This window comes from Zonotrichia albicollis, chromosome 3 (assembly GCF_047830755.1).
Source record: "Zonotrichia albicollis isolate bZonAlb1 chromosome 3, bZonAlb1.hap1, whole genome shotgun sequence".
Taxonomy (NCBI): Eukaryota; Metazoa; Chordata; class Aves; order Passeriformes; family Passerellidae; genus Zonotrichia; species Zonotrichia albicollis.
The window spans coordinates 8,905,691-8,919,714 of record NC_133821.1 but is presented as its reverse complement, the minus strand read 5'-3'; the positions used below and the strand labels follow the sequence as shown (position 1 = coordinate 8,919,714).

The window sequence follows — 14,024 nt, the reverse complement described above, 5'->3', positions numbered from 1 at the left end:
AAGAAAAATAGCTTTAGCACCAAATCCCGTGTCCTGCAACTCAGAACAGAAACAATGGATCACCCAAGATCTGTCCTTTTGCCTCAGTCTCAACTGCAACACTTCCATTTTTTGCACCTTTCTAAGAAAGCACAGAATTGGACTTGAAATAGAACAGATTTTCCTGGGCAACACTGTAAAATTATTTCCCAACAGAGCCTAAATGTTAGTGGTGATGGAGAACCAGAGGGAAGCTGGTTACATGAACACATCCTTTTACCACTTTAAATTATGTTAAGAACTAATCTACTAATCTATTCCTTTATAGATGTCTGCATGCCTGTAAGTATAGTAAGAGAGCATCCCCTTGGGTTGAATCCTCTGCAGCACTGTCACTCCCCTAGTGGCACTCTCTCTCTGTTTGTGAGGACACTTTGTCCTGACGTTCCTCTTCTGAGCAGGGCTCAGACACAGAAACAGCTCCACGGAAACCTGAGCAGGTAGTGCCCACCTCCACACTGGATACTGGGAGCTGTTTCAGACAGCCTGAGGTGAGAAATTTCCCTCCATGTGTTTATTGCATCCAGAGGAGGACAAAGAGGGAGGAGAAGGAAGGGAAGGAAAATAATGATTAGTGTAATGGGATTTGCTATTCTTGTTAATGGTTTAATCAATAGAAACATATACAGAACCCTCTGCCATGCTTGCCATGCTCAAGTGTCTCTACAATTAGCTCAACACCCTTAAGCCATGGTTAGTACCACCTGAATCTCTACCACTCACTTTGGCAACAACAACAAGAGGCAGGAGTGGGATTTCCTGTGCCTAAACTCAGCCCTGCCCGGTGTGTCCTGGCTGTGCTGGGTACCCCAGCCACAGAGTGTGGGTGGGACAGGTCCCAGGACAGGTGGGAATTGCCCAGTGCAAGCAGGATAATCTCACGGTGCCGTGCCCAAGGCTCTGCACCAGACGTGCAGGTGCAGCCCCACGTGCCTCTGCCCTGCAGCCAGCCCAGCACTGCCAGGGCTCTGCAGATCACACACACCCGGCTCTGTGCCTGTCTGTGCCCCCCGCAGCAGCCCCTGGCTGGAGAGCTCACAGGGAGGGCTGCAGGGGTGCACAAGGCATGGAAGCAGAGGCAGAGCAGGATGAGGCTGAACTGTCCCAGGCTGGCACAGCACCAGCCCCATGGAGGTGCCACACAGGCTGTGCTGAGCTCTGCCCTAGGGAAGCTGTATTTGCAATTGGCACCATGTCAGTTATGGGATGTCACTACTGTCATACCACAGGACACAGCATGTGCTCTAAGGAGCCACAGGCCTTCCTCACAAGCCTTTACCTTGATTTTAGGCAGGGAGAGAGAAAGTTGGTGTTAACTTTTGCTTTCATCTCTCTAAATAGATAGTGCCAAAAGCAGATATAAACACCCTATTGGTGTATCAGTGTAAAGCTCATTTAAAAGGCTTAAAACTGACTTTGAAATAAGCTGAGACAATCTCCACACTGACAAGTGCAAGGCAGGGGGAAATAATCTCTCCAAGTGGCAGATTTCCCTGAGGAGCAGCTTTCCCCAGTGCCAGGCTGGAGGGGGGGGCACCCCTCCATCCCAATGCCTGTCCCCACAGCCTCACGAGAGGGAACCTGGCCCATTTACAGCTGCTCATCTGTGAGCAAACAGCACTGGAACAGTGACTGCCACAGGCAGCATCTGTGCAGAGAGCCTGGATTGCACTTCCACAGCACAGCAACTCCGAAATGTGAAGTCACAAGATTAGTTTGCTATAATGTGTCTAATTTATTTTGCCATTCCCTAGGGATGAAAAAAAAACCCACCAAAAAATAACTATGGGCAATGCTGTTGTATCAGCTCTGAGAAGCATGAAAAACCACAACTGCAAGCAGCATGTCTTATGGGTAGGTGAGTTAATTTAGCCTTTTAAATATTTTTTTTTAATAAGGAACAACTGACAAGTTTCCCCTGTGCCACTTGGATGCACTTTGCACTGCACTGTGTCACAGGCCAGCCCAAGGCAGAGCCTGAAATACCATTCCCCACTGACAAGCTCCAAGGAGACACTGAGTAACAACTCTCTCTTGGCTAGGGCCAGCAGGTCAAACCTCAAACACCGACCAAAACCTCAAATACCCACTGCTGGGGCTGAATCCTTTTCCAGAAGAGGGCTCCCACTCCTCTGCCTCTTTTCCAGTGCATGTGAGAAATCTCCCTGCACAGACAGGGCAGTGAAACTGATAGGAGCATTACAGGGCTCTGGAGCCCTAATCCAGTGTTCCAGGAGCCACTGGTATGCCAGACAGGCTATGGATAACGCTGCTGACTGATCATGCCACAACATGTGAACTTGAACATTTCTGTCAAAGAAACCGTAACATTTTTGAGAGCTTAGGTTTAGGCAACTGAGATCAAGCCCATTAGACATTGGTTGCTCCCCAGTTAGCCAGTTCTCCTAATGAGAAGAATTCAGTGAAACACTTTCTTGGCAGCTTGTTTATGAAGCAAAGCAAAAAGTCCAGCTACCTTGGTTATTCCCTATTTGTAGCACTACTTCTGCCGCTTGGAGAGCTGTCAGAAACCTGCTCTACATTGCTGCTCTCTCTCAGCCTCCAAAACCATCACTGAGGGCTGAGGCAGAGTGCAACAAAATCAGCAACTTGGATTTCACACACTAATTGTCAAGTGGGTTTCAGGTTAGATATTGCGATTTCCTTGTAGCTGCAAGCATCCTCCTACCCTGTTCTTCTCTGCACTCACACATTTAATACTTGTTACTCAAGTGAGTTACACTTACGCATTCAATACTCCCAGAATGAAAACCTTGGGCAACTAAAGCTGCATTCCTGAGAAGACAAGGTTCCCTTTCCATTGGGATGGGATTATGGCTCTGATTTGGTTAAATCAACCTCAATTCATGCTGGTAGATGGGTGTAAATCAGCCCTAGAAGAACCAGAGGTCTAGAATGAATTTCCAGAGAGTAGTTAGTCCACTGGCCTGGCTGGGGGAGGACAAGCATAGGCCATTCCTGAGAGCGGGTCCAGCTTATTTTGAAGGAGTTACAGATCTCTCCCAGGAAATCTGCTCCAGTCCTTCACACTCCCTTAGTACCAGATTAGTTACTAAAACCAAAGTGCCCTGATTTTCCCTGGAAGCAATTTATCCCAAAGATTCTTGTCTTAACTGCCAGGGCCAGGAACACCAAATTATTGCCTGACAGCGTTTTGGGGAGAAACAGTCTTGCCCTCAGCCTCCCTCTCCTGAGGATGAGACCCCTCCACCTTCCCTAGCAAATCAAGCCTTTTGGACCTTGGATCAGTCTTCCTGCCTTCCTTTTCCCACTCAACCCAGTCCAGCTCAGCTTGGAAGTACCCTAGGCAAAAGCAAATGCTCCTGCTTGCTGCATTATTGCCCTGGCCACAGGGGAGCAGTCCTGCTCACCCTTCATGTGCCTCTTCTGTAACAGCATGCTGTTGTTTATTGATGGTCAGCTTGTGAGCCATCAACAGCTTTCATCCTCATTGATAAGTCAACTACACTGGAGCTGTTGGTCCCAACCCTGTCATAACTAGAGAATAACCTACATGAAGAGTTTATTGCAACACACAAATCTGTATCAGCAGAGGGACAAAGCACTGTCCCAGCTGCATGGCAAGCTGATTTGGATGGGGTTCTTAGCACCTGTCCACTTGCAAGCACCACACTGAATTGTAACCTGCCCACTGTGCTCACAGCCTTTCCGAAGCGTTGCCAACTGCAAGTTTAAATCGCATGCTCTCTTGCCTCAGCCATTCCACAGGTGTAAACAAAAGATAGATCCCTATCAATTTGCCAACCAGTTTTGCATTAATATATTTTCAGCCATGTAATCATTATAAAGGCACATGTGAAGCAGCTTCAGAACTCAAACCTTTGAGTATGAGCCTCAAAAAAAAAAAAAAAAAATCATGCTGCCTGTTAGTCATCCCCTCAATTTCTTCTAGGTGCTCTCCAATAGTTTGGTGATTTGTTCCAGTGTTTTCCCAGGAACCACAGTTAAGCTGACAGGTCTATAATTCTAGATCTGCTTGTTAGCAGCACTTTTGGACCTGCAGCTCAAACCTGCACTACTGGGCTTTGCTCCAACAGACCTTTTTAGCACACATTTAATTAGGAGGGAGAGACATCTGTGGCTGTAGAAGGGTTGAGTCACATGCTTATTGCCACACATGTGCTCGGATGTTTGTCTAACTCCTAAAGATAGATACATATAAAAAATCCAAACAAACAAAACCCAACACACCAAACCCAAGCAAAACAGAGATGTATTTTCGTACAGGGCTTATGACTTTAAAAATGGAAATAGCAATAAATACTGAACATTGACTTTTCATTCATCCTAGGAGATCATTCTCCAATCCCCTGTGGTGACTTCTTTTACTACTGTGCTGCTCCACTCTCTTGTTTGGTTAGATTTTTCTCAGATCTCCCATAATACCTCCTACATTATGCCTCCAGCACATTCTTCAGCCTTATTAGTCCTTCCTTTAAGGGAGATAATGAATTGATTAGATGTCACTTAGTCTGTCATGCACTGCTATTGACACCTCTTGCAGCAGCTTTCTGTGCACTCCAAGGGTGTTTTTGTGCTTCTGAAAGACAGAGCACTGACAGCTCTGGAGAGCCAGACTGATCTGCCCCCCAGCTCTGCCCAGCCCAGCTCAAACCCACAGAGCAATTACAGCTCCTGTGGCAATAGAAGGAAAGAGCACACACACTCACCCACACTCCTCCCTCTGCTGCTCCCCATCGTCCCCTCCAAGCTCAGGAAAGCTGTCCTAAAGGCAGTTTGCTTAAACACAGCCCCTGCTCTGCTGCTGCTTAGCAAAGGAAGCCCTTAGAGCTGAGGGGCGGGCTGGACTCCCCCGGTAATGCCTCAGCCCTGCCAGCCCAGTGGATCGTTGTCACAGAGCCACCTGCAGCACCACCCGTGCTGAGCCCCAGCTCCCACCTTCTGCTCTCTGGGCTTTCCCATTTCTGCTGCTGCTTGCTCCTGGCTTCCGAGCCAGGATGGATGTGGCCAGTCAGGTTTTCTCCCACACCTCTTCTATCTAATCTCTTCATTCTCTCCACATGAATCATTTCCCCAGATCAGCAAAGAGACCTCAAACACACTGCTTATTCCAGACTAAATTTATCTTATGCATACAGAATTGGGGAGGAATTCCAGCTACCAGAGCTCTCTTGCAAGCTAATTATTCTTCAAAGAAGTTTTAGGCAGTCCCAGGGAGCATCTAACTATTGATTTTCTTCTCTGTATAATTTCCCTGAAAAATGTAATCATTCTCCTCCTGTCTCACACTGTCACTTGCCTCTCAGAACAACCTGGGAACAATAAAATAGTGAGATAGAGGGCACCAAGAAGGGCACCATCAAAAAATATATCTCTGTAAAAGCAAACCCAAGAAATGTCTGTAGACCTTGTTTAATATTCATCAGCCAGTGTAGGGTATAACTGAAATCCAAATGCAACTGTTATGAAAATTCAGGCTAGAAAGAAATCAAATGGAGACAGCTCTCTCACTATGCTGCCATTTCAGAGTTTCTCATTTCTGCATTTCTAGCATAAATGTACCACAGAGAGAAATGTTATCGAATACACTGGTTGCTTACAAATGGATCATTTTTATAGAAATTCATTTATGGAGGTAAAAATAAAAAAAAAAGAGAAAAGGATTTGGCAATCTGAGACTCCAAGGAACTGGCCCAGTATAAATCTATTCCTAACACACAATTTTATGGAACAACAAAATAACAATGGAATTGAGATCAGCATATCTTAAAAACCCTGTTGTGCAATAGTAAGCTGGGGTTTTTCCTCCATGTCCTTGCACAAGAAAGCCCTTGACCCGAATAACTTAATGACCATTAAGAATGCCTTGTGGCTTCAGAAGCGTAGCACCTTCAAATACACCTGTAATGGGAATATTGAAGCAGGTACTGAGCTCCCTGCTGCTGCTGCTTTGTTGCTGTGGGTGTGCTATGAGCCCCAGCCCGCTCAGGGAACCATGGAATCATCCCTTGGCACTGCCAGTGAGGCGCCTGCTGAGGGACAGGCAGGCGCTGGAGGGGCCACCTTTATCACAACCAGCCAACAGAGGCAGGAAGAAAAGGGCTTGTGAGAGGGAACAGGAGAACAGGGCAGAGCAGCCCTGCTTGGCCGTGCCAGTGCTGCCAAAACTCTGCTGTAATGCTGAGCGCTCCTGAGCGTTTAATCGGAACAGGGCTGCACAAGGCCAGCTCCATGAGCTGCCTGTGGGTCTCTGCTGACCTTTGTCAGGGATTTGCTCTTCCCTCCTGCCATGGCCACAGGAACTGATTTTGATTTCTTCCACCCTGGAATTAAAACCTCGCAGGACCTGGGACCAATGTTGGCTCTGAGGCTGCGCTGTCCAAACTCGAGCCTGGTTTAATCCACCCCCTTTCCTCTGGATGTCAAATCACAATTCAGGAGGGGAAATGAAATGCTTTGGAAAGTAGAACACACAATTACCATTAGAGGTAGGCTTTTTTTACTCATTTTCTTCACAGATTTCCTAGTCTTTCCTGTTTCCCTTGGGAAAATGAATTCTTATCAGAAGCTATTTAATGACAGAAAAGGAAAAGCTATTATCAACTTAAAGGAAAAAAAACCAGCAAAACAGCTGAGCAAATGTAGTAAACTGTGTCCTGCTGCTGCCAGGCAGAGAGGTTGGTGCTCCGAGCACAGCTCCTTTCGTGTGCCAACACTCAGCTGTGCACCCTGACATTCATTATTTACCAGCCCCTGTGTCACACAGGGCTTTCAGAAACAGGATATTCTTTAGCAACCCAGATAAGAACTCAGCCTCCAAATGTTCCCAGTGCTCCAGGAATGGCTTTGATTCTCAGCAGTCTGGAACACAGCTGTGGCCATCCCTGTCCACTGCCAGAGCAACACCATGGGCTCTGCTGGAAAGGAAGCTGCTTTGAGGGGGGAGCACCATCACAGAGCTGGGCTGCTCTGGCCACATTGTCTGAATCTGAGTCAATTCCTGGCCCCTGACTGTCTGGCACCCTTGGAAATCTGCCAAAATCAAAAAGGAAATGGGAATGGCCAAGACCCACATGCAGTTTTATCATTAAAACCTTAAATCCAAAGTTCCAAATGTAGAGGCTTAAAGCTATGCTTTGAGTCCCCTGTGAGGAGCATTAAAAATGACCCAGTTTAGAGTGCTGTCAGGGGGCCTTGAACGTGCCCTGTGCTGCTCCAAAGCACCTCCCTTGCATTTGGGGGTCATTCATGGGCATTTGCACAATGGCAAGATGCACCCTGGCAAGATCCCTTCAGGATTTAAAATACATCTATTTTCACTTTCCAGCATTAACAAGAGCACTGTCTTCTACACCTTCAGGCATCTGCATGCCAAGAAATGAGGGCAAGATGCACAGATGCTGCAAGCCAAAGGAGGAGACAAGCTGGGAAGAAGCCAAGCTTCGCCCAGGAGCAGAGTGACATTTCAGAACATTATGCTTGGGAAGGTGCCAGTCCAAGTGATCTGCACTCTGCCTGGGCTGGAAAAGTGAGCCCCCACATTGCTGCAGTGGTGCAGCTGCAATTTCTTACCATGAGGCAAGTGTTAGGGGAGGCAAGAATCCCAAGCCAGGGAAACTGCTCAGCTCAGGTGTACAGGAAAACAGGATATATGGGTGCTGTATGTTCTGCTAAAAGTAGGCCTGTATGAGGGGGCACTAAACAGTCACATTTCCATCCTGTTGTCCTCACAGAGGATCCATGCCAGCCATGCGCTCCCCCTGTGAGCACAGAATCTGCCTGTCTGTGCTGTCCCAGCGCAGGGACAAGGAGGTAACCCCATGCAGAAGTTCAGAGATGGCAGGCTGGACAGTGCTTCTGGCAGCTGGAGGTGGAACTGTGTCAGAAAAGCCCAGTCTTCTTTTCTGTGGGCTTTCCAGGAAGAAACCAGACCTATTGATTAACTCCTGTTGCATAATGGAAGGGAGGTTTGGGATCAGAGGCATGTGGGTGAGTGTTAGCTGCTCTCTTGAGTCACCCTCAGATTGCATCAGTGAGCTCAGCAGCAAATTTCAGTATCTGTTTCTTCTATTCAAAGCCTCTCTGCTGTCTATGGTACAGCTCCTCTGCACCCCTCAACTCTAAAATGGAGTTGGCTTTTGACTTCTATTTTTAAAAGGTCTACTTCTATTTTTAACAATGCAAACCTTCACATATTTCCATCCTTTGGGCGCTTACTTTTCTTTTTGAGGGGGCATCAGGGTCTGCAGGTATTATTCTTGTCCTACACACAGGGCAACTCAGACTTGTAAATAAGGAAACCATATTCTCTGTCATTCTCTGTCACATTTGTTTCTGATTTGATCTGTTCTCTCAGACCACTTCTCCTGCACTTCCCTACCCATCCTCGTGCCCTCACCACCAGCTGATACACTGCTAAGGATAGGCAAATGATGCTCTACAAAATTGCAGAGTAATTTCCAGTAGAAATGGGTGTCCTGGGTCCTGGCTCCTCCATCCCGGACCAACTGGCAAATGATGGGCCATCTTCTGGGCTGTCCTTGAACAGCTGCACACAAGGGCAGCAGGAATGTCAACCACCTCTGGTTTACACCCTTAGCTGGAGGGGGACGGCAGTAACATCACCCACCCCTTGCCCTGTGCCAGCATTCTGCAGGATGACAGACCTGGCTGCTTTTCCAGCAGCCTGCTGGCTGTGCTGGTCGTCACCTCAAAGCACAACCTGTCCTTCACGTGAATGTCGCTTTACTCTAGAAACAGGCAGCGATCTGGGCTCTTCAGCAGCTCTATCACCACGGGCTCTGTCCAGGATGAACACACACCACCCTGCTGAGGCCTGTGAGCTGACGGCACCACGGAGCAGGGAAGGGAGACGCTGCCTTGTGCTAAAAGAAGGAGCAGCACCCTCCTGTGCTCATGTACACTTACTGCACTGCACACTCGGAGCTCTCTCGCTGCTCATCAGCACCAAGTGCTTTTGGCCACCAGGCTGCCGGGTGTCTTTCAGTGCACGCCCCTGCAGACCGCGTTTGCAGGGATGAACTCTGCCGCTGTTCCCCCAGACCGTGAGCCTGGCTGCTGTCTCCGGGCTGTCTCGGCGCTGGCTGCCCGTGGGTGCTGCGGTGCGGGGAAGGCTGGCACATGCCCGAGCCCCACACCTGCTGCAGAGGGTGCTGCTGCCCCCGGGGCGCAGGGCAGGGCAGGGGAAAGGGCTCCGGACCATTCCCGCAGGGCAGGGCAGGGGAGGAGAAAGGGTTCCGGACCATGCTCTGCTCCTGCAGTTTCCCCGCACAGGCTGCCACCTCGTGGGCAGCCACTGGCACAGGATTTTTCCTGGAAATACCAACTCCCAAGCGCAAAGAGCTCGTTACTGTCAATATTCTGCACCGATGATCCAAGGAAACCGCAACCCTTCGGGTCCCTGGCTTGGGAAAATGGTACAAGTGCAGAGATGATAAAGTTGTTCAGCCTCTAACGTGGTTAGTGGGACAGATTTTCCGTGAAAATAAGAGCTCTGACAGGCAAATCTGCAGGTGCCACGGTGGGATGTTAGTCGGAACCAGCAAGATTGGCACACTTTGTATTCAGAAGCTGCACCCCTGCTGGCTATGTCACTCGTAGGAGCTCCTTGTATGAGTCAGATTTCACATTTCTATCTCTTGCACAGTGAGAATCTGCAGTCAAATCAATGTAAATATGTCCTCTGCTTCTTCAGGCACTTCCTTTACAGCTTTAATCTAAATTACCAAAAGCTAAATCTGGGCAGATCTGGAGTGGGATATTTAAGGCCTGTGTAGACTTCTTTTAAAATCTGCTTTTCTAATGCTGGATCAGTTTATCACCATTGAACTGATTTTGTATCTACTCTGACACCTTTGGAATTTCCCAACAATCTGACAGTGCAAGGACTTTTCATCTTCAGATAGATCCTAATTTCATAATGTTGTGCCCGTTTTTCAGTAATCCTCAGGTTCAAAACCATTTACCCGATGAATCTGTATATGCACTGTGTGCCTAAGGCGACAGTATGTGCTGGAGGAGACCATTTGGATTTCAGCACTTTCCAAATCTGGTCACCAGGAAGGAGACTTGATCTGCCCTCATCCTTATCCTCCACCTCCAAACGAAGTTCTCAGGTTGCTGTGCTGAGGTAATCCTTCCATGACAGGAGTGAGTATTAGTCTGTGTGGAGAAGCAGCCCAAGCATTTTTACTCCCTTGGGATCATTTTGCAGCAGCCTTTGGAAGTCGGAATCATCCCACATTTGTCTTTCAAGTCAGAAATGAGATACAACAGTGTTTAATTTTCTGTTTGTTTTGGATTGTGTTGTTTGAAAGTAGAGGGTGTCTTTTCACTTTCCATGCCGCCCCTGCAGAAGGACGCTCCAGCTGAACCATCTGTCCCCGGGCCAGGGGTGTTCCAGTGGAAAAAGGATCAGTCACTTCAGGTTACAGAAGATGGTGAATTTTCCTAGAATTTTCTTTCCATCTCTCTCTCTTTTGCTTTGTTGCTACACCAGTACTGCCAAAAAGGACTTAATCCTAGGGACTTACTAAAATAACTTCTGACAAATGGACAACTTAATCTCTGGAATAGTCTGGACACCGTATGCAGTGACAAGTATTTGAAAATGTTTCATGGATAGAGATATTCCTGCCTTGCTTTTTAAATAGAAGCAGTCTCCCTTTTTTTGACACACTGAGCAATACACATGGCATCCTAAATCTGTTTTGTCAACTGAGTCCAGGCTTTTTAAAAATATGCAGCAAGATTTTAATAGAGCTCATCCCATCATACACAATCAGGCATCCTGCTGAGTCCTCAAAGGCTGGATATTCCCCATGCACAGCCCACATGCAACTGCTCCTGTCTAACTGCAAGCAATGACAGCCTCCCATGGGCTCCTTTCCTCTGACACCACGGCACAGCATCCCAAAGGAGGATGTGCAGCTCACCAGCTCTAAAAACTGCAAGCCTTTCTGTTCACACTGTCCAACTGCACCAAAACCCATATTCTGATTTTCTTCCTGGAAAGCAGCTTTTCCCAGTCCTGAAATGCTTGCCTGCAGATGCAAATTCAATGTCAGCTTTTTGGAGGGTTGCAGCAAGCAGTGTCACATGTGTGTTAGCCTTAGAAGTAGGAGCTCAATTTGCTGAACTTCCAGATGGGTGGGCCAAGATTAATTCTGTGGGGTTATATGGTCAGATAAGCGTAATTTTCACCAGCAGCCTGCTATGCTATTTACTGTACAATAGCAAGAGGATTGCTACATGGTCTGGGGGGGCGACTGAGCTGACAAGACACAATGGATGGCAAAGAGAAGTCACACTTGTTGGGAATTGTGAGTTACAGCCAAAATCCTGATCCTGCACCCTAAAATCATGAAAGCTCCAAAAGCATCAGAATGTTAAAAAGAAGAGTCTGTATTTATTGTTTGCTGGGCTATTTGGAACTTTTAGGAGGCACTCTGTCACATTCTCAGCATTTTTCTGAAGCTTTGACAAAGTGGTGTCTGCACCGAAAGGGATTCATGTGAGACCAGGGATGGCTCTGCAGTTACCTCAAAGGACATGAGGGTTTCATCTTTGCTTTAGAATGCAAAACTAATAATGGCTTCCCCAGCATGCTGGAGAGTTGGGCCTGTAAGAAAGACATCAGAGACCTTAGTGCTCCCACCCACTGCTGAGAGCGGGCACCCCCGGGCACGGCAGATGGCAAATGCTGACACGGCTCCAGCATGCACTGAGGCTGCCAGCAGGGGCACAGGGCTGAGGCAACAGCAACAAGAGAATGGGCAAAATAAGCACAGGTCCATCCCAGCTCTCCTTTATCCCGGTCCTTTACACAAACTTGACAGTCCTTGAGAAAAGCAGTTTGTGTTTTTAGGGTAGGGACAACATGGCAACCCATTAACAAAAAAAGATATTATGATGCCTTCCCAGAGCAACTTGTTATTTCACACTGTAAAACTTACAGCAACACAGAATAAAGCTTTAAGCTTTGACGGAAAAGCTTCAGAGGTTGCTGTTGCCAGGAATGCTCTTAGGAAGAGTTGAAGGTCCTTGGGCATATTCTGGGAACAGAACTGTCCTGATCCCCATCAGTATCAGTCTCTAAGTGTCTTCCATTTCCTCATCTACTTCCTTGGAATCCAAGTCTTTACTTAGACTTGTTACCGGTAAACCACAACTAACTGGAATTGCATAAGAGGTAGAACAGATTGAGATAAAAACTTCATTTTTAAAATTAAGTCCTAAAGATGGGAAAGATGTCAGAAACTAGACAAAGCAGTCATAAATTCAAAGTACACACTACCATGTGAGCATGTGTATGTGTGTGTACACATATGTGTAAATATTTGAGTTAGAATATAATACTATAAACCAGAGGAAAATCATTCCAAGAAATAAATTTTACTGCAAATGTGCTGCACTGGAGACCTAAGTGGCCTCACTTCCTGGACTAGATAGTCATGAAGTTGTTTTTAAGTGTGAAGGACACAGCTGTAATCCATAACTTTCAGCCTAAATGACTGCATTGCTCTGACAACATATTGCTTCTGTGCTCAGCTGGAAGTGTGTCACATTTGTGCACCACCTTTTTAACACCTTTTTTTTTTTTTTTTTTTTTTTTGAGCAGAGACAGCATAAATTCAGAGGTTAGTTGGGTCACCTTTTAGTCTTCAAAAGAATGGCTTTGTCACTGCCTGTGATCCTTATGTTATTAACAGGACACAAAAGCTGAGAGGAGACGCTGGCAGACGTGGATGAGAGGTAGGTAGGAGGTATGGAGGAGGAGAATTTGGAAATCACTCCCTGTCTTTTTATGCCAGAGGGAACCAGACAGGGAAGCTGGCTGGAGGACAGGCTGTTACCAGCTCTCATGATTTTGAGGGTTGCATAATTATTTTGTGAACATAAAGACAAGACTTTGTGACTCATGTAATCCCAGAAGACTGAGTGATCTTTTGAAGGCTAAAAAGGGGCAGCATCTCCCAGTGTGATGGAACATGATCAAATAAATCCTACTGAGGACAAGTATCTGGGTATCTTCTTTGGGGTTTACCATTCCATGTCCTACTTTGTCTCCCAGCAGCAAAGCTTTCCCAAGCCACTTGAGGCTTTGAGTCCTGTTATGCAATGCCTATGGAGAGCTCAGCAGTGCAGAAGAGAGTACTGAACAATTTAAAGCTGAAATAAACCTAGGCAGAGGTGCAGCCAATGAGAGTAAAAACACAGGAATGCCTTGGGCCCCAAAAAAGCAGATGAAACAATAATTATTCCCTTTCTCCTTCCGATGTCATTAAAAACTCTGTGTCAGCGCAAAGGTGTCCCCAAGCAAACACAAAGTCCAGCTGGATTGTAGGGACCACGCAATTTCTGAACACTCCTGGACAGCAGGGCAACACCAGTTCAGAAACCCGTCTGCCACAACCAGATACAGGTTGTTCACTAAGTATAAACAGGGCTGAATAGAGAGCCACAGGGATGTAGTTTAAGTAAATATCTGGAACCTTCTCTGTGTATGTTAAGACCTGCTGTTTTGTCTGCTGCTGTGTAAATATCAATGAATGACTGCCCCCTTTGTACTTTTCACAAGCCAACTTTAACTCACAATTAATAAAGGCATCTGGTTCTTTCAGTCATTTCATTTTACTCAGAGGAGGCAGATACGACATAGTTTTGCTTTCAATAGGTGCCTGGAGAGTTGCTCAGATAAAAGAAAGGGCAGAGAAAACACTGCCTAATCACATTTGTCCTGTAATCGTAGCTCTCGGGGATCTTTTTTTCCAGCCATGTATAACTGTCACTTTAGCCTACAAGAAACAGACATTTTCCTTCACCATGGGCTAATGTAGGCACCCCTGAGATAACAACAGCCATAGACCTGAGTCATAAAAACCCCACATCAATGTAACGGTGGCACGTAATATATAACGTAAGATACAGCAACTATAACATAATAATACGGCTGTTTTAGA

The 14,024-nt window shown here is 46.7% G+C and overlaps 1 protein-coding gene across 1 annotated transcript in view; it reads right to left on the bottom strand.

The window, feature by feature from the left end:
* Positions 1-14,024, bottom strand: part of PAK5 (p21 (RAC1) activated kinase 5) — a 151,024-nt gene that overhangs the window by 117,758 nt on the left and 19,242 nt on the right. The gene's annotated exons all lie outside the window — the stretch shown is intronic.